Source organism: Phyllobates terribilis, unplaced genomic scaffold (genome assembly GCF_046119375.1).
Source record: "Phyllobates terribilis strain yellow unplaced genomic scaffold, ASM4611937v1 Scaffold_12__6_contigs__length_324123572, whole genome shotgun sequence".
Taxonomy (NCBI): domain Eukaryota; kingdom Metazoa; phylum Chordata; class Amphibia; order Anura; family Dendrobatidae; genus Phyllobates; species Phyllobates terribilis.
This window is the reverse complement of record NW_027362772.1, coordinates 124,212,569-124,232,703: the sequence shown is the minus strand read 5'-3', so window position 1 is coordinate 124,232,703 and position 20,135 is coordinate 124,212,569. Positions and strand designations below refer to the sequence as shown.

The 20,135-nt window shown below is 44.7% G+C and overlaps 1 protein-coding gene and 1 long non-coding RNA gene across 3 annotated transcripts in view; one reads left to right on the top strand and one right to left on the bottom strand.

The window, feature by feature from the left end:
• Nucleotides 1-358: 358 nt before the first annotated feature.
• On the bottom strand, nucleotides 359-4,331 carry LOC141172258 (uncharacterized). The gene is made up of 5 exons (XR_012252446.1): nucleotides 3,957-4,331; nucleotides 1,026-1,201; nucleotides 825-941; nucleotides 655-752; nucleotides 359-555 (listed from the first exon to the last, which is right to left on the bottom strand). It is a non-coding gene; the product is annotated as an uncharacterized lncRNA (long non-coding RNA).
• LOC141172257 (uncharacterized) overlaps nucleotides 4,055-20,135 on the top strand; it is a 38,950-nt gene continuing 22,869 nt past the window's right edge. The window contains exons 1-3 of one of the 2 annotated variants that reach the window (XM_073656256.1): nucleotides 4,055-4,355; nucleotides 4,468-4,595; nucleotides 4,729-4,845. The gene's annotated coding sequence lies outside the window, so the exon portion shown is untranslated. Of the gene's footprint in view, nucleotides 4,356-4,467; nucleotides 4,644-4,728; nucleotides 4,846-20,135 lie in introns of both variants that reach the window. The other variant, XM_073656254.1, reaches the window with a different exon arrangement.

Here is a 20,135-nt window from a genome sequence, read left to right as displayed (position 1 = left end):
AAATGTTAACAACACTACCTTTTGCTAATTTACAGGCCTCGGTTAGGGCCCTAAGTTTGGCCTCTTGAGCCGATTGGTGTGGGAGCATTGGTTCTGCCTTGATTACTGCATTGAGGGAGACAACTGCATATCCAGTATGGAAAGTAAAATGTCACTAGTGTGGTGTGTGGGCGCTGGTAGGTGGGCCTGGATTACCTGCCGCAAAGGATAGTCCCCCTACCACAGGTGGACGAGATTGGAAAGGATCCAATGTACAAACAAAATGGAAGTAATCCTGTGCTGGTATAGTTAGGCCGTAATAGTTGGGGTTGGAAAGGGGGTAAAGGATAAGAGTAGAATGTTCTGATGCACAATTCAGTTTTTAAAAAATTTTTTATTTTAAAATAATGTCACATAAAATATCATATAAAATTAGCACTTGAGGATGTTGTAAGAAAGTTTTTTTGTATAAAAATGCAATTAAAAGTGGGTTGTCCTTTCTGGTAGAGGTTCTTTGTGAGTTCCTTCTAGTTTTGGCTTGTTATATTTCTTAGCCAGTTGTGATCTGGATGTATTCTGGGTGAAGAAGAGAATATTAATTATAAGGGGTTTTGAACCTGCGGTTCCTATAGCAATGAGTTGGAGGTCCTCTTTTTAGGGAGGAAGGTAATTTACCTGTTATCGGTCCAGGTGGGATTCACGGTGAAGATGAACAGAGTTAGTCTAGACGGGTAGTGTTTGAGCCCTCTTATGGACACCAGGGGTAGGAGTAGCTGTTCAGGGTACAAAATGTACGTTAGAGTATGGAAGTGGGGTGTCACAGGTGGTAGGGTGTATTGTTTTACCTGTAAGAGGACTTTATTAGATTCCCAGGATGTGCGTGAGGGTTTTGGCAGTATAGATGGATGTTTTGCCGGTCCTGGATCGTGGGCGGCTTCTGCGTCAGGGATGCCTAAACAGTACTAGTGGAAGTATAGTTAGTATATAATGTGGAAAGGCAAATAATATGGGTCATAGAGAATACCAGTGGGATAATTTAATGTTACCTCTTGAGTTTTGATGCTTGAGGGTATACTTTTTCCTTTTGGACTCACCAATATAGTAGCCGTGATCAGGGAGGCAGTGTGTGTGCTTAGGTTTAGGGCACTTAGTCTGCTGGTCCTTTTGGCTCACTAGTAGAGGTGGTCACAGTCAGAAGGGTGCTTACAGGGGGTACTGTACCCTAGGTAAAAAGTATTTGCATAGATGGCGTTTTGCTGGTATACAGTCTCTAATATAAGCAGTATAACACCACCACGAGTACCAGCTAGCGCCACCTTCGTAACTCTTGATGAAGTGGTAGCAAGTCCTACACCTTTAAGCCCTTCACAATCTGAGGAATGCTTTTCTATACACATCACCCCAGACAGACAATCCCACATATCCCAGGACACCAGCCCCCATCAGAATAGGCCCAACACCCATCCCAATCTTTCTAATCCTCCCCCTAATCCCATTAATCCCGTAATCCCATCCCTCATGACTATATCTGTCCCACCTCCTCCAGCCACTCCCACCACCTTAAGCAACAGGTTTGAAATTTTGGATACCATTAATGAATCCCCATCCACTGCTGTGTACCGATCGGATACAGCTCCCAACAACACTTCTAAAAGAAAGAACCGGGACACCAACTCCAAACCCCCAGAAGTTCGCAAGAAAACTAGCTCCTCGAATTTTTTTCAAGTGGTGCAAAGAAAAGACGCCAGAGGGGATGTAGAGGAGGGCAACTCTCCAAAAAGAAAAAGATACACACAGAGGAAATAAATCAAAAAGCCAACACCATTCTTAACCTCAGTAAATACCACCTCACACCCAATGAAAGCAGCCTTCTAACCAAAGGCCTCAAATATGCTCCCTCCATAGGATTTAACAAGTCCCAAGCCTTTATCGGAGTAAAACAGTTCATGGGTAAATTAGCACTTAAAAAATATTACTCAAAACACCAGAACGAAGGGTGCCGTAATGAATCAAACAATCCTCTCACTCTGAAATACGTCCATAGAGACCTAAAAAATAAATCCAAATTTCATCCATTAAAAGAATATTCACCAGCTTTCGAAAGTTTCCAAAATAACGTCATTTCTGACATTCGTAATCTAAGTAACAAAAAATGCAACCAATTCCAATATAACCTTAATGCCTCCGAAAGGAAAGCCATTAACCTTCTACAAAAGAACCAGAACATCATTATCCGCCCAGCGGATAAAAGAGGAGGTTTAGTTATACTAGACTCTGAACATTACCAAATGGAAGCCACTAGACTCCTAAGCGATACAAGAACCTATAAAACCATGAGAGAGGACCCCACAAATATATATTTAAAGGACCTAAAAAAACTAACCACTAAAGGATTAGACCAAGGCTTTCTTACCAAACAGGAATTTGAGTACATCACCATCCCACACCCTAGGCTTGCAGCATTCTATTATTTACCAAAAATACACAAATCACTTTCCCATCCCCCAGGCAGACCCATAATTTCAGGCATTCAATGCCTAACATCTAATCTATCTAGGTTTGTAGATAAACATCTACAAGACCTAATACCACTCCTGCCCACATACTTAAAAGATAGCCAACATGTGCTCAAGCTCCTACAAAAAATCAAATGGTGCGACAACTTCATTCTAGGCTCTCTGGACATCTCTTCTCTATATACAGTGATTCAACATGACGCAGGCTGCGATGCCGCTACACACTTCCTCCTGAAACAGAATAAGCTACCAAAAGAACAAATCATGTATATTAAGGAATGTATGAAATTTATACTCACACACAACTATTTTAAACACGACAAACACTTCTATGCTCAACAGTGGGGCACAGCAATGGGCACGAGATTCACACCAAGTTATGCCAACCTGTATGTTGGCAAATGGGAGGAGTCTGTCATCCACCCAGGGGGAACACTGAGACCCAATCTAATAATGTGGCACAGATTCATTGATGACATTTTGTTCATCTGGTCGGGCGACCAAGAATCCCTCGACTCCTTCATTAAGGAGATCAATACCAATGAATTTTTCTTGGAATTCACCGCCAACACTAGTAAAAAACAGGTTAACTTCTTAGACCTCAATATTCACATCCAGGATCAAAAAATCCAAACAAAAACATATATTAAACCAACAGATGCGAATAGTTTTATATCTTTGGACAGCTGCCACCTCCCCAGCTGGTTACTAAACATCCCACGTAGCCAGTATACGCGACTGCATAGGAATTGCTCCAATACTGAGGATTTCAATGAAGAAGCCTCTCAACTAACTCAGAAATTTCTAGAAAAAGGATACAACATGCAATTCCTACAGAAAGTGAAAAACCAAATCCAAGCCATGCCCAGACAACTTTTTCAAACCCCCCCCCCCCAAAAAAACTGACTCCACTAAAGTAAACACACAACTTAATATCCCAATTATAACACAATACAACTCCAACACACAACTACTAAGAAAAATTATCACCAAACACTGGCATATCCTCCATAACAACAAATTGATAGGTGACCTGATCCCACCAAAACCAAGATTCATTTACAGGAAAGCCAAAAACCTGGGAAATCTCATTGCTCCCACAGTTCGCAACCCCCAAATGAATGAAAAATCCTCACTTATTGAGAAAACTGTTGGCTTTTTTCCTTGCAGCACTACGCAGAAAAACATGGATGCTCTATAAAGGGCACCACGGTTACAGGACTACAGAAGATTCACAAACAATGGAGCAAAGGGGATTACATAAAACAAATGTCTAGGATTGAAAGTAAGTGGATATTCAATCTAGACACATTGAGGCCAAAAGGACTCAACTCTGAGATTGAGCTGTTTGCCTTTAATGACGATTAACCCCTTCACTGACCACACCATGCCAAAACACTCAGTTGACCCTGCCCCCACCAATTCTATGCAGGAACGCGCATATATAAGTGACCAACTTACAGCCACTGACCATCCCTGAGGAAGAGAACCGCTGTTTCTCGAAACGCGTTGGTTTCTTGGTCCCTGTAAGCCTCCGTACCGGTACGGGTCACATGTGCCGTCACGTGCTCTGACGTCACGCAGGTCCTACTGCACTAGCACGAGACGCCTGCCACAGGTCCTCCCCGCCGTCCACAGACTGCCGACGGAAGACGCTGAACGCAAGGGAGCACAGCTGGTCTCCGGCCGGGACCCTGTCATACTCCCTGCGTCTCTCTTATCTCTCCCCCCTCTCTCTGACTCCTCTCCCCTCCTCCACTGCCCTCCTCACCTCCGCTGCCAACTGAGACTCCCAGGATTTTACAAGCAGGACGCTAATCACTCCCTGTCAGTGGGACTCATCCTGACAGACAACGAACTGTAAGTTACGGAGCTCTGCTCCCATGAGGACCACACTATAGAGTGCACACACTGCTTATATTAGAGACTGTATACCAGCAAAACGCCATCTATGCAAATACTTTTTACCTAGGGTACAGTACCCCCTGTAAGCACCCTTCTGACTGTGACCACCTCTACTAGTGAGCCAAAAGGACCAGCAGACTAAGTGCCCTAAACCTAAGCACACACACTGCCTCCCTGATCACGGCTACTATATTGGTGAGTCCAAAAGGAAAAAGTGTACCCTCAAGCATCAAAACTCAAGAGGTAACATTAAATTATCCCACTGGTATTCTCTATGACCCATATTATTTGCCTTTCCACGTTTATATACTAACTATACTTCCACTAGTACTGTTTAGGCATCCCTGACGCAGAAGCCGCCCACGATCCAGGACCGGCAAAACATCCATCTATACTGCCAAAACCCTCACGCACATCCTGGGAATCTAATAAAGTCCTCTTACAGGTAAAACAATACACCCTACCACCTGTGACACCCCACTTCCATACTCTAACGTACATTTTGTATCCTGAACAGCTACTCCTACCCCTGGTGTCCATAAGAGGGCACAAACACTACCCGTCTAGACTAACTCTGTTCATCTTCACCGTGAATCCCACCTGGACTGATAACAGGTAAATTACCTTCCTCCCTAAAAAGAGGACCTCCAACTCATTGCTATAGGAACCGCGGGTTCAAAACCCCTTATAATTAATATTCTCTTCTTCACCCAGAATACATCCAGATCACAACTGGCTAAGAAATATAACAAGCCAAAACTAGAAGGAACTCACAAAGGACCTCTACCAGAAAGGACAACCCACTTTTAATTGCATTTTTATACAAAAAAACTTTCTTACAACATCCTCAAGTGCTAATTTTATATGATATTTTATGTGACATTATTTTAAAATAAAATTTTTTTTAAAAACTGAATTGTGCATCAGAACATTCTACTCTACCCTTTACCCCCTTTCCAACCCCAACTATTACGGCCTAACTATAGCAGCGCAGGATTACTTCCATTTAGTATGGAAAGTACCTGAATCGTCCCGATGACGGGATCCATCTACAAAAAATTCAAAATCTGCATTTTCTAATTCATGTTCAAATACAGTAGGTAAACCTGCGGTTTCTTGTGCCATCATTTGTACACAGTCATGAGGAACATCCTCTCTTGGATCTTCCTTATAAAGCACAGTACCTGACCCCTCCTTCAGATCCGAGAGAGGTAACAAAGTTGCTGGGTTCAAAGTAGTACACCTCTGTAAAGAAACATTGGGAGGCATTAACAGTGCACATTGTAACCTGAGATGACGTGCTGCTGAGAGGTGAGCGGGTTGCACTTGATTCAATATAGTATAGACATCATAAGGTGTTAGCACGGTGAGCGGATGATCTAGAACAATGTCTGCAGATTTGTGGAGTAGCAGTCCAACAGCATGCAGAGCACGTACACAGGATGGTGCACCTCTGGCTACCGCATCCAATCTGCCACTAAAATAGGCAACAGGTCTCTGATTATCACCGTGTGTTTGAGTTAAAACTCCTGCTGCATGTCCAGCTTGCTCGTGAAGGTACAGAGTAAATGGGAGCTCATAATTAGGTGTACCCAAAGCTGGAGCGGCCAAAATACGTTTTTTGAGAGAATAAAAAGAGTCTATTGCCTCTGGTGTTAGTACAAAAGGTGTTGGGGTAAGACAGTCATAGAGGGGCTGCATTAAAACACAGATGGCATGAATCCACTGTCTGCAATAGGAAACAAGTCCAAGAAAAGTTCTGAGGGCTGCAACATTAATGGGGACGGTGAATGTCTGTACTGCTAGTTTACGTGCATTTGTCAAATGGCGGGCTCCTGGTGTAATGCAATGACCCAAAAAGGTGACTGAAGATTTACAAAACTGAAGCTTATTTTTCGACGCCTTGCAGCCAGCGTGATAAACAACATAAGTGATATAGTTGCGTTATGACATTGTTTCCTGGAGGGGGCACAAATGAGCAGGTCATCGACATATTGCAGAACAACGATATGTGGTTCAGACCATCCCTCCAGTATATTGTGGGTGAATTCTGGGCACCCTGTGGCAACACTGTCCATGTATAATGACTGCCCTGGAACGTGAAAGCAAACAAGTACTGGCAGTCAGGATGTAATGGTACACTGAAAAATGCATTTGCCAAATCGACCACTGAAAAACAAAGAGAGTTAGAAGGTATCTGTGACAGAAGAGTATGCGGGTTGGGCACAACTGGTGTTAGAAGTTCTGTGGCTTTGTTAACCAACCGGAGGTCATGGACCATTCTATATGCGGCTGGTTGTCCTGGCACGCTCTTTTTCTTTACTTGGAACAGGGGAGTGTTGCAAGGGGACTGGGTTTTGACTAAGACTCCCCTGTGTAGTAATTTTTGGACTTGCTGGGCTATGGCATTCTCCTGAGCCGAGCTAAGGGGATACTGCTTCTGTTGAGGCAAGATGGCTCGATGGTTTTAGATTCACCATTACTGGTTGAACTCTTAACCTACCAACATCTGTGTTATCTGAGGCCCAAAAGTCGTAGGGTACAGCCTGCTCCAATATCAGGGGAAAATCGTTTGTCTCTTCTATGCTGGCAATATCTAGTGACATAATTTTGCAAAGGGTGCTTGGTTTTAAACCTGGGGTCATGGTGACGGTGCCATCAGGATGATATTCGATATGTGCTTGTAATTGAGACAATACATCGTTTCCCAAAAGGTTACATTGACCTCGGGGCGATACCATGAGCTGGCTATGTACAGTAGCTCCTTGAATTTGCAGGGGAATTTTTTTAGTGACAGGGAGCAGGACAGACGGGGAATTGAAAGGGGTGGCAATGACATGATGTGAAAAATCAGTGTCAGTGTATGGCCAATCACCTCGCGTAATTACTGAATTGTCGGCCCCCGTATCTACTTGGAAATCGATTTCATGTCCCCCTGGTAGGTTCACCTGCACTATACAACTGGGAGTTGGGGGTAAGGAGAGGAGGGGGTTCATGTGCAAGCTACCCTCATCCTATGGGGGCGTTGTTTGGTTGGCTGGAGGACCCGTACTCTGAGCATCTGGATACGGGTTGGTCCTACAGTCCTTTCTAAAATGTCCTGGCTTTCTACATCCATAACATAGTCTCTGTCCCCCTCCTGCAGTCTGTCCTCTGCCTCTGTTGTTTCTGGGGGTCGTCTCTACTATATGTATTCTGGCAGCTCTCTTTGCCTGTATTATGTCATGCTTTTACCAATGCTGTTGTGAACAGGACTCCGGCCGCTGCATTATTGGGTTCTGCGTCTTTGGGTCCGGTCCTATTGTTATACTGCTTGTACGTTTCGTCTGTCAACCTATCATAGCGGGCTTCATCTGCCAATTTTCCCTTAATTACCCCTTGTAAATCCAACCTAGTTGCATTGTACGTATCCTGTATGGTTCTTATCATTCTGGAAAAACCCATCGGGGACTGGGACGGATCTGGCAACTGGGAAATCAACGCCAATTGTTCTGAGGGACTCCATGGTCTATACATTAACATTGTACGGGCTTCTTGACCTGGAACAACTGCGTCCCCTACTGCTGCTGCCGGTGCTCCTGGCACAACTACCGTCCTCATTGGGAATAGTCTAGCTGGGTGGGGTCTTGGTCCTCCGCATGCCACACAGATATCTACAGTCAAGGGATTCTGCTGTCCACATCTGGGGCAAACCCAGCAATTCGGTTCCTGGGAATTCTGGTACTGGGGTGGGGGTGACGTCGGGGGCAGATAGGGAGGAAAATCTGTCATTCCGGTTTTTGTCAGTCTGTAACATCCGTTTCCTAATTCTTCAATTCTTCCTTCAAAATGAGCGCATGCATTCATCCATACATCCACTGCCTCCAACAGACCCTTATCTCTCAGCCATCCATGATAGGAGTTAAAGAAGGATTTCCATTTCTCTCCGTTCATCTCTCCATTTTCATTCATTCCTGCCTTACACAATATTTTGTCAATTCCAATCAGTGCCTGTTTCCCTTCTCTGCGTACTACTAAGTCTTTGGCTGTAACGCCTTCTATGGCATTTTGGCTCCCCATTCTTTCGGTTCTCCTCACTCAGAGTAGATTCCTCAATCACTTAGACAATGGGCCACAAAGATTTCTGAACCACGCCACTACTTGCCCTCCAGGACTTATACGCCAACCAGAAAAACAGACCAAAAACACCGATCCCGAGACACACACACAACACAATCATCGGATCCATGCTGTCATTCTTAAGTTTTTCCAAAGGATAGAAGGTAGGACTGACAATTTATCAGAGGGGATTCTACTAGTTCAAAGGGACCTGAGCCAGACAACAATCTGTGAATTACCTGGGAGCCGACCGCTCGGGGGTGAGGGAGTCTCTTCTATGTAGTGATATAATTTAGGTAGAATATAACAGCTATTCTTACATCAGCGCTGTATATATCACCAACAGAGAGCTTCGCTCGTCCCACATCTCGGACCGGTCGAGCACCCCTGGGCAGATTAACTCAGGTCCCTGTTCGGGCGCCAGCTTGTCGTCACTGCTTTCTGGTTCTTCTATCCTTTAGTATACAGGCCCGGAGAGAATAAGACACAAGACAGGTAGTATGCGTCAACAGACTCTAACTTTATTACAAAGCATAGGGTTTATATACACCCTGGAGGCAGAAACGGATTTACCATATATGGTCCGATCATACAATTTAGCTGTGCAAATAAAAACTGGTTTCTGTTCTCGTGATGCCTATTATTGTGTTGAAACATTTAATCAGACACATTCTGATGACTAGCAAGGACACGTTAGTTTCTATTGATACAAGGAAGGAACATTTAGTTGTTGTTTTTGACCTAAGGTAACCGTCAGACTTATATAGCATAGATGGGGTCTTTGAACTTGGGGGACCTCATCTTCTGCTATAACACTATGCTGTCTGTTTTTTTTTTTTTCACAACTGTATATACACACACAGTCATGGCCAAAAGTGTTGGCACCCTTGAAATTGTTCCAGAAAATGAAGTATTTCTCCCAGAAAATTATTGCAATTACACATGTTTTGTTATACACTTTCATTTCCTTTGTGTGTATTGGAAGAACACAAAAAAAGAAAAAAAAGGCAAATTGGATATAATTTCACACAAAACCCCAAAAATGGGCCAGACTAAACTGTTGGCACCTTTCCAAAATTGTGGGTAAACAACTTTGTTTCAAGCATGTGATGCTTGTTCCAACTCACCTGTGGCAAATAACAGATGTGGGCAATATGAAAATCACACTTGAAACCAAATAAAAAGGGGAGATGTTGACTCAATCTTTGCATTGGGTGTCTGTGTGTGCCACACTAAGCATGGGGAACTGAAAGAGAAGAAGAGAGCTGTCTGAGGACTGGTGAACCAAAATTCTTGAAAAGATCAACAATCTCAAGGTTACAAGTCCATCTCCAGAGATCCTGATGTTCCTTTGTCCATGGTGTGCAACATAATCAAGAAGTTTACAACCCATGGCACTGTAGCTAATCTCCCTGGATGTGGACAGCAGAAAAAAAATGATGAAAGTTTGCAGCAAAGGATAGTCCAGATGGTGGATAAGCAGTCCCAATCAAGTTCTAAAGAAATTCAAGCTGTCCTGCAAGCTTAGGGTGCATCAGTGTCAGTGAAAACTATCCGTTAACATTTGAATGAACTGAAACGCTATGGCAGGAGATCCAGGAGGACACCACTGCTGACACAGAGTCCTAAAAAAGCTAGACTGTGGTTTGTCAAAATGTACGTGAGTAAGCCAAAATCCTTCAGGGAAAGCATCTTGTGGACAGATGAGACCAAGCTAGAAATTTTTGGTAAAGCACATCATTCTAATGTTTACCAAAAATGAAATGAGACCTACAAAGAAAAGAATACAGTACCTACAGTCAAATATGGTGGAGGTTCAAAGATGTTTTGGGGTTGTTTTGCTGTCTCTGGCACTGGGTGTCTTGACTGTGTGCAAGGCATCGTGAAATCTGAAGATTACCAAAGGATTTTGGGTCACCATGTAGTGCCTAGTGTCAGAAAGATGAGTTTGTGTCCTAGGGCATGGGTCATACAGCAGGACAATGACCCCAAACATACTTCAAGAAGCCCCCAGAAATGGATGGAAACAAAGCGCTGGAGAGTTCTGATGTGGCCAACAATAAGTCCGGATCTAAATCCCATTGAACACCTGTGGAGAGATCTTAAACCCTTTCCGACATGTGCCGTACATGTACAGCGCATGTTGGGTCTCTCCTTTTGATGCGGGCTCCAGCGATGAGCCTGCACCTTTCCGGGGACATAACAGCTGATCTGATCAGCTGTCATGTGCCCTAACAGCCACGGGTGGAATTGTTAAATGGCGCTGTCAATCTCTTACAGCGGCATTTAACAAGGCTGCGGAGGAAGGACGCCACTAGTGCCACCCATCGGAGCCCATGTCACATGACCGTGGGTTGCCAATTGGTTTGCATGACAACCCGGGGTCTGCAGGAGACCCCTGCGGTTGTTATTGCCAGGAGGCTATGGGCCCCGCCCAGCGGTTGGTGCTCATAGTCAATGAGCATTTCTGCTACACACAGGCCATGTGATGATCGCCTGTGTGTAGTACTGGTGATCAGACAATCGCAGCTTCTAGTCTCCCATGGTGACTATTGAAGATAGTGTAAAGTTAAAAAAAAAATGTTTTTAAAAATAATATAAAAGTTTAAATCACTCACCTTTCGCCCCATTCAAGATAAAACAATAAAATAAAATCACATATACACATATTTGGTATCTCTGTGTTCAGAATCGCCAGATATATCAATATATAAAAATAATTAATCCGATTGGTAAACTCTGTAACGAGAAAAAAAATCAAACACCAGAATTACAGTGTTTTGGTCGCCACAACATTGCAATGAAATGCAATAGTGGGCGATCAAAAGATCGTATCTATCTCAAAATTGTATCAATAAAAACATTAGCTTGGTGCACAAACAATAAGACCTCACCCGGCCCCAGATCACAAAAAATGGAGACACTAAGGGCATCATAAAATGGAGACCTTTTTTTTTTTTTTTTTTTTTTTACAAAGTTTGGATTTATTTTTCACCACTTAAATAAAAATGTACCTATACATGTTTGGTATCTACAAACTCGTACTGACCCCTGGAGAATCATAATGCCATGTCAGTTTTAGCATTTAGTGAACATGGTAAAAAAAAAAAAACAACTGTGGAATTGCACTTTTTTGCAATTTCTCGGCACTTGGATTTTTTTTCCCTTTCTCCAGTACAAGATATGGGAAAACCAATGGTGTCGTTCAAAAGTACAACTAGTCCCGCAAAAAATAAGCCACCACACAACCATATTGACCTAAAAATAATAAAATTATGGCTCTGGGAAGAAGGGGAGCAAAAAACGAAAGCGCAAAAAAGGAAAATGGCCCGGGGTAAAGGAGTTAAAATTGCTGTTGGGAGAAGGCACCTTCAAATATGAGAAACCTGGAGCAGTTTACAAAACAAGGGTGGTCCAAAATTGCAGCTGAGAGTTGTAAGAAGCTTGTTGATGGTTATAGGAAGCGATTGATTTAAGTTATTTATTCCAAAGGGTGTGCAACCAAATATTAACCCCTTTACCCCCGCAGGCTGTTTGCACATTAATGACCAGGCCAATTTTTACAATTCTGACCACTGTCACTTTATGAGGTAATTACTCTGGAATTCTTCAACGGATCCCACTGATTCTGAGACTGTTTTTTATGACATATTGTACTTCATGATAGTGGTAAAATTTATTTGATAAATCTTTTTATCCTAAGTCATACTGCACGACTCGTTAAAGGGTTGATTGTGACTTGTAGGACTGCTACTTCCAATAGGTGGCGCTATAGAGTACAAGTCCTCTTTTTCTCTGAAGAGACAATTTGCATAAAAAAATCTGAAATTTGGCTAAAATTTTAAAATTTTTAATTCTCATGCTCTTAAATCAGAGAGATATGTCACACAAAATAGTTAATAAATAACATTTCCCACATGTCTACTTTACATGAGCACAATTTTGGAACCATTTTTTTTTTGTTTGTTAGGAAATTAAAGGTTAAAAGTTGATCAGCGATTTCTCATTTTTCCAACAAAATTTGCAAAACCATTTTTTAGGGACCACATCATATTTGAAGTGACTTTGAGAGGTCTTTATGACAGAATATACCCAAAAGTGATAACATTCTAAAAACTGCACCCCTCAAGGTGCTCAAAACCACATTCGAGAAGTTTATTAACCCTTCAGGTGCTTCACAGGAATTTTTGGAATGGGGAAGAAAACTATGAACATTTAACTTTTTTTCACAAAAATGTTACTTTAGACCCAGATTTTTTTATTTTTGCAAGGGTAACAGGAAAAAATGCACTCCAAAATTTGTTATGTAATTTCTCCTGAGCACACTGATACTCCATATGTGGGGGAAAACCACTGGGTGCACGGCAGGGCTCGGAAAGGAAGAAGCGCCATTTAACTTTTTGAATGTAAAATTTGCTTGAATTAGTGGACGCCACGTTGCGTTTGGGGAGCTTCTGATTTTCCTAAACAGTGGAAACCCCCCACAAATGACCCCATTTTGGAAACTAGACCCTTCAGGGAACTTATCTAGATGTGTGGTGAGCACTGCTGTGGAGTCGGAGTTGTGGACTCCGTGTCCATTTTGGTGGAGTCGGAATCGGTATAAAATGGACCGACTGTAAATCCTAAAATATATAATAAATTGGGTACGGTAGTTCAATGCAGTTTGTGGGGAATATTTTTTTCATAAGAATTTGGGAAAGTTATGAAATGTCCTATAAATAGTTTTAACATAGTTTACATAGTTTTTAAGGTTGAAGGAAGACTAAAGCCCCCATCACACTAAGCGAGATCGCTAGCGAGATCGCTGCTGAGTCACAAGTTTTGTGACGCAACAGCGACCTCAGTAGCGATCTCGCTACGTTTGACACTTAGCAGCGACCAGGCCCCTGCTGTGAGATCGCTGGTCGTGTCGGAATGGTCTGGACATTTCTTTGATCGTTGAGGCCCCGCTGGGTAGCATGTATCGGTGTGTTTGACACCTTACCAACGACCTCGTTGACGACTCAGACACAGAAACACATAGGCGTGCATCGTTATACAGATCGTTACGGGTCGCCGCATCGCTGCTGCGTCGTTGGGAAGATCTGACTGACATCTCACCAGCGACCACATAGCGACGCAGCAACGATCCGTGACAGGTCGTATCGTTGTCGGGATCGCTGTAGCGTCGCTTAGTGTGATGGGGCCTTAAGTCCATCTAGTTCAACCCATAGCCTAACATGTTGATCCAGAGGAAGGCAAAAAAAACTCCATGTGGCAAACACTAAGCTCCACATTGGGGAAAAATATTCCTTCCCGACTCCATACGACAATCAGACTAGTTCCCTGGATCAACGCCCTATCAAGGAATCTAGTATATATAACCTGTAATATTGTACTTTTCAAGAAAGGCATCCATGCCCTTCTTAAATTTTAGTAGTGAATCACTCATTACAACATCATACGGCAAAGAGTTCCATAGTCTCACTGCTCTTACAGTAAAGAATCCGCGTCTGTGATTATGATTAAACCTTCTTTCCTCCAGATGTAGAATATGCCCCCTTGTCCCCGTCTCAGGCCTCAGAGTAGAAAGATCAGTAGAAATGTCTTTGTACTGTCCCCTCATATACTTGTACATAGTAATAAGATCAACCCTAAGCCTTCGTTTTTCCACAGTAAATAACCCCAAGTGTGATAACCTGTCTTTGTATTGCAGACCCCCCAGTCCTCTAATAACCTTGGTCGCTCTTCTCTGCACCCGCTCTAGTTCAGCTATGTTTTTCTTATACACTGGAGACCAGAACTGTATACAGTATTCTAAGTGTGGTCGCACTAGTGACTTGTATAGAGGTAAAATTATGTTCTTCTCATGAGCATCTATGCCTCTTTTAATGCATCCCATTATTTTATTTGCCTTTGCAGCAGCTGCCTGACACTGGCCACTAAACATGAGCTTGTCGTCCACCAATACACCCAGGTCTTTTTCAGTTACAGTTTTGCCCAGTGTTTTACAATTAAGCATATAATTATACATTTCATTTCCTCTGCCAAGTGCATACCTTACATTTATCCCCATTAAAGCTCATTTGCCATTTATCAGCCCAAGCTTCTGGTTTACATAGATCCTCCTGCAATATAAAATTGTCCTCCTCTGTATTGATTATCCTGCAGAGTTTAGTGTCATCTGCAAATATTGAAATATTACTCTGTATGCCCCCCTACAAGGTCATTAATAAATATGTTAAAAAGAAGGGGGCCCAATACTGACCCCTGTGGTACCCCACTGTTAACTGATACCCAGTCTGAGTGTGTTCCATTAATAACCACCCTTTGTTTCTTATCACTGAGCCAATTCTTAACCCACATACATATATTTTCCCCTATCCCCATTGTTCTCATCTTATGTATCAACCTTTTGTGTGGAACCATATCAAAAGCTTTTGAAAAGTCCATATACACAACTTCCACTGCATTTCCTTGGTCCAGTCCGGAACTTGCCTCCTCATAAAAACTGATCAGATTAGTTTGACAGGAACGGTCCCTTGTAAACCCATGTTGATATTGGGTCATAAGGTTATTCTTCTTCAGATACTCTATCATAGCATCTCTTAGGAAACCCTCCAGGATTTTACCCACAGTAGAGGTTAAGCTTACTGACCTATAATTTACAAGTTCAGTTTTTGTCCCCTTTTTGAATATTGGCACCACATTTGCTATACGCCAGTACAGACCCTGTTATTATGGAATCTTTAAAGATTAAAAATAATGGTCTATCTATGACTTTACTTAATTCCTGCAGTACTCGCGGGTGTATCCCATCCGGGCCCGGGGATTTGTCAACTTTAGTGATTTTTAGACGCCGCCGTACTTCCTGCTGGGTTAAGCAAGTGACATTTAATGGAGAATTTTTGTTATCGCTAATCATGTTTTCTATCATGCGATTTTCTTGTGTAAATACGGTTGCAAAAAAAATCATTTAGCATATTGGCTTTTTCCTCATCCTCATCCACCATTTCACCCAGACTATTTTTAACGGGGCCAACACTATCATTTTTTAGTTATTTACTATTTATGTAGTTAAAGAATATTTTGGGATTATTTTTACTTTCTCTGGCAATTATTCTCTCTGCCTCAATCTTTGCTGCCTTGATTTGGTTTTTACAGAATTTATTTAATTTTCTAGATTTATTTAATGCCTCATCACTACCTACTTGCTTTAGTTCTCTAAATGCTTTCTTTTTGTCACTTATTGCGCCCATTACAGCTCTATTTAGCCATAGTGGTTTCCTCTTATTTGTAGCATGTTTATTCCGATAGGGTATATATTATACACAGGTCCTATTCAGGATGCTAATAAATGTCTCCCATTTGCTTTGTGTAGCTTTAGGTCTCAGGATATCGTCCCAGTTTATTGCACTAAGATCATCTCTCAACCGTTGGAAATTTGCCTTCCTGAAGTTTAGTGTCCTTGTAACCCCTCTACTACACATTGTATTAAAGGTTACATGAAAACTTATTATTTTGTGATCACTATTACCCAAGTGACCCCCAACTCGTATATTTGATATGCGGTCTGGCCTATTGGTTAATATTAGGTCTAGCAGTGCCCCCCTTCTTGTTGGGTCCTGAACCAGTTGTGAAAGGTAATTGTCTCTCATAGTTGTCAGAAACCTATTACCTTTGCTTGAACTACAGGTTTCTGTTCCCCAATGTATTTCAGGGTAGTTGAAGTCCCCCATAATAATGACTTCTCCTTGAGTCGCTGCTTCATCTGTTTGCTTTATGAGGATATTCTCCGCTGCGTCCATTATTTTTGGAGACTTATAACAAACCCCTATCAGTAATTTATTATTTTTTCCCCCTCCCCTTATCTCCACCCACAGGGACTCTACATTTCCATTAGATTCATATATATCCTCCGGCAAGATGGGTTTTAAGGATGATTTTACATATAAACACACACCCCCCTCGCTTGTTTGTACGGTCATTTCTGAACAGACTATAGCCCTGCAAATTAACTGCCCAGTCATGGCTCTCGTCCAGCCATGTCTCAGATATCCCCACCATGTCATAATTATTTTCCAACAAAATTAATTCTAATTCCTCCATTTTGTTGGTGAGGCTTCTGGCATTAGTGTACATGCATTTTATGTATGTCTCTGTACCTCTATTCCTTCTTACTTTATTGACTGTTCTAACCCCACCCCCAATTTCTTTATTTGTGCCCAGGTCACTATCTGCACTATCTTCCCCAATGTCTGTCCTATTCCTGATCTAAGGGTCTAGACTTTTAGCTGAGATTAATCTGTGCTACAGTAAATTTATCACTTAAACATCAGCCATGTATGACGAGTCGGAGTCGTGGAGTTGGAGTCGGTGTCATGGATATTGAGGAGTCGGATTGGAGCTTGGCTTACTGAATCCACAGCCCTGGTGGTGAGCACCTTGAATCCCCAGGTGCTTCACAGAAGTTTAGGACATTGAGCCGTAAAAATACATTTTTCTCATTTTTCCTACAAAAATGTTTTTCAGCCCCCAATTTTGCATTTTCATGAGGGTAACAGGAGAAATTGCACCATACCATTTGTTGTGCCACTTCTCCTGAGTAAGCCGATATCCTAAATGTGGGGAAAAAACACTGTTTGGGCTAACGGCAAGGCTCGGAAGGGAAGGAGCGCCATTTGACTTTTTGAATGTAAAATTTGCTTGAATAATTAGCGAATGCCATGTCGCGTTTGGGGAGTCCTTGATGTGCCTAAACAGTGTAAACCCCCACAAGTGACCCCATTTTGTAAACTAGACTCCTCAAATAACTTATCTACATGTGTGGTGAGCACATTGAACCCCTAGGTGCTTCACAGAAGTTTATAACGTAGAGCCATGAAAATAAAAAAATCTAACTTTTTCCACAAAAATGATTTTTTAGCCCCACATTTTTTATTTTCACAAGGGTAAGAGGAGAAAGTAGACCCCAAAAATTGTTGTGAAATTTCTCCTGAGTATGGCCTGGTGAGAGACAACGGCCTGGTGAGACACCACGGCCTGGTGAGAGACCAACGGCATGGTGAGAGACCAACGGCATGGTGAGACACCACGGCCTGAAAAGAGACCAACGGCCTGGTGAGACACCACGGCCTGGTGACAGACGAACTGCCTGGTGAGACACCACAGCATGGTGAGAGACCAACGGCCTGGTGAGAGCAACGGTCTGGTGAGATACCACAGCATGGTGAGAGACCAACGGCCTGATGAGACACTACAGTATGGGGAGAGACCAACGGCCTGGTGAGACACCACAGCATGGTGAAACACCACGGCTTGGTGAGAGACCACCGCCTGGTGAGACACCACGGCCTGGTGAGACCAGCGCATGGTGAGAGACCACAGCATGGTGAGAGACCAACGGCCTGGTGAGAGACCAACGGCCTGGTGAGAGACCAACGGCCTGGTGAGAGACCAACGGCCTGGTGAGAGACCAACGGCCTGGTGAGAGACCAACGGCCTGGTGAGAGACCAACGGCCTGGTGAGAGACCAACGGCCTGGTGAGAGACCAACGGCCTGGTGAGAGACCAACAGCCTGGTGAGAGACCAACAGCCTGGTGAGATACCAACAGCCTGGTGAGATACCAACAGCCAGGTGAGATACCACGGCCGCCTGGTGAGAGACAACGGCATGGTGAGAGACAACGGCATGGCAAGAGACCAACGGCCTGGCAAGAGACCAACGGCCTGGTGAGACACCACGGCCTGGTGAGACACCACGGCCTGGTGACAGACGAACTGCCTGGTGAGACACCACAGCATGGTGAGAGACCAACGGTCTGGTGAGATACCACAGCATGGTGAGAGACCAACGGCCTGGTGAGACACTACAGTATGGGGAGAGACCAACGGCCTGGTGAGACACCACAGCATGGTGAGAGACCAACGGCCTGGTGAGAGACCAACGGCCTGGTGAGAGACCACCGCCTAGTGAGAGACCACCGCCTGGTGAGAGACCACCGCCTGGTGAGAGACCACCGCCTGGTGAGAGACCACAGCATGGTGAGAGACCACCGCCTGGTGAGAGACCAACGGCCTGGTGAGACACCACGGCCTGGTGAGACCAGCGCATGGTGAGACACCACGGCCTGGTGAGACCAGCGCATGGTAAGAGACCACAGCATGGTGAGACACCACAGCATGGTGAGAGACCAACGGCCTGGTGAGAGACCACGGCCTGGTGAGAGACCACGGCCTGGTGAGAGACCAACGGCATGGTGAGACACCACGGCCTGGCGAGAGACCAACGGCCTGGTGAGAGACCGCGGCCTGGTGAGATACCAACAGCCTGGTGAGATACCAACAGCCTGGTGAGATACCAACAGCCAGGTGAGAGACCACGGCCGCCTGGTGAGAGACCACGGCCGCCTGGTGAGAGACCACGGCATGGTGAGAGACAACGGCATGGTGAGAGACAACGGCATGGTGAGAGACAACGGCCTGGCAAGAGACCAACGGCCTGGTGAGACACCACGGCCTGGTGACAGACGAACTGCCTGGTGAGACACCACAGCATGGTGAGAGACCAACGGCCTGGTGAGAGCAACAGTCTGGTGAGATACCACAGCATGGTGAGAGACCAACGGCCTGGTGAGACACTACAGTATGGGGAGAGACCAACGGCCTGGTGAGACACCACAGCATGGGGAGAGACCAACGGCCTGGTGAGACACCACAGCATGGTGAGAGACCAACGACCTGGTGAAACACCACGGCCTGGTGAGACCACAGCATGGTGAGACACCACAGCATGGTGAGAGACCAACGGCCTGGTGAGAGACCACAGCATGGTGAGACACCACAGCATGGTGAGAGACCACCGCCTGGTGAGACACCACAGCATGGTGAGAGACCACCGCCTGGTGAGAGACCAACGGCTTGGTGAGACACCACGGCCTGGCAAGAGACCAGCCACCCGGTGAGACACCACAGCATGGTGAGAGACCAACGGCCTGGTGAGACACCACGGCCTGGTGAGACCAGCGCATGGTGAGAGACCAACGGCCTGGTGAGAGACCACAGCATGGTGAGACACCACAGCATGGTGAGAGACCACCGCCTGGTGAAACACCACAGCATGGTGAGAGACCACCGCCTGGTGAGAGACCAACGGCTTGGTGAGACACCACGGCCTGGCAAGAGACCAGCCACCTGGTGAGACACCACAGCCTGGTGAGAGACCAACGGCCTGGTGAGACACCACGGCCTGGTGAGACCAGCGCATGGTGAGAGACCAACGGCCTGGTGAGAGACCAACGACCTGGCAAGAGACCAACGGCCTGGTGAGACACCACAGCATGGTGACAGACCAACTGCCTGGTGAGACACCACAGCATGGTGACAGACCAACAGCCTGGTGAGACACCACAGCATGGTGAGAGACCAACGGCCTGGTCAGAGATCACGGCCTGGTGAGACACCACAGCATGGCGAGACACCACTGCCTGGTGAGACACCACAGCATGGTGAGAGACCAGCCGCCTGGTGAGACACCACAGCATGGTGAGAGACCACCGCCTGGCAAGAGACCACAGCATGGCGAGACACCACGGAATGGTGAGACACAACCGCCTGGTGAGACAGCACAGCATGGTGAGAGACCACCGCCTGGT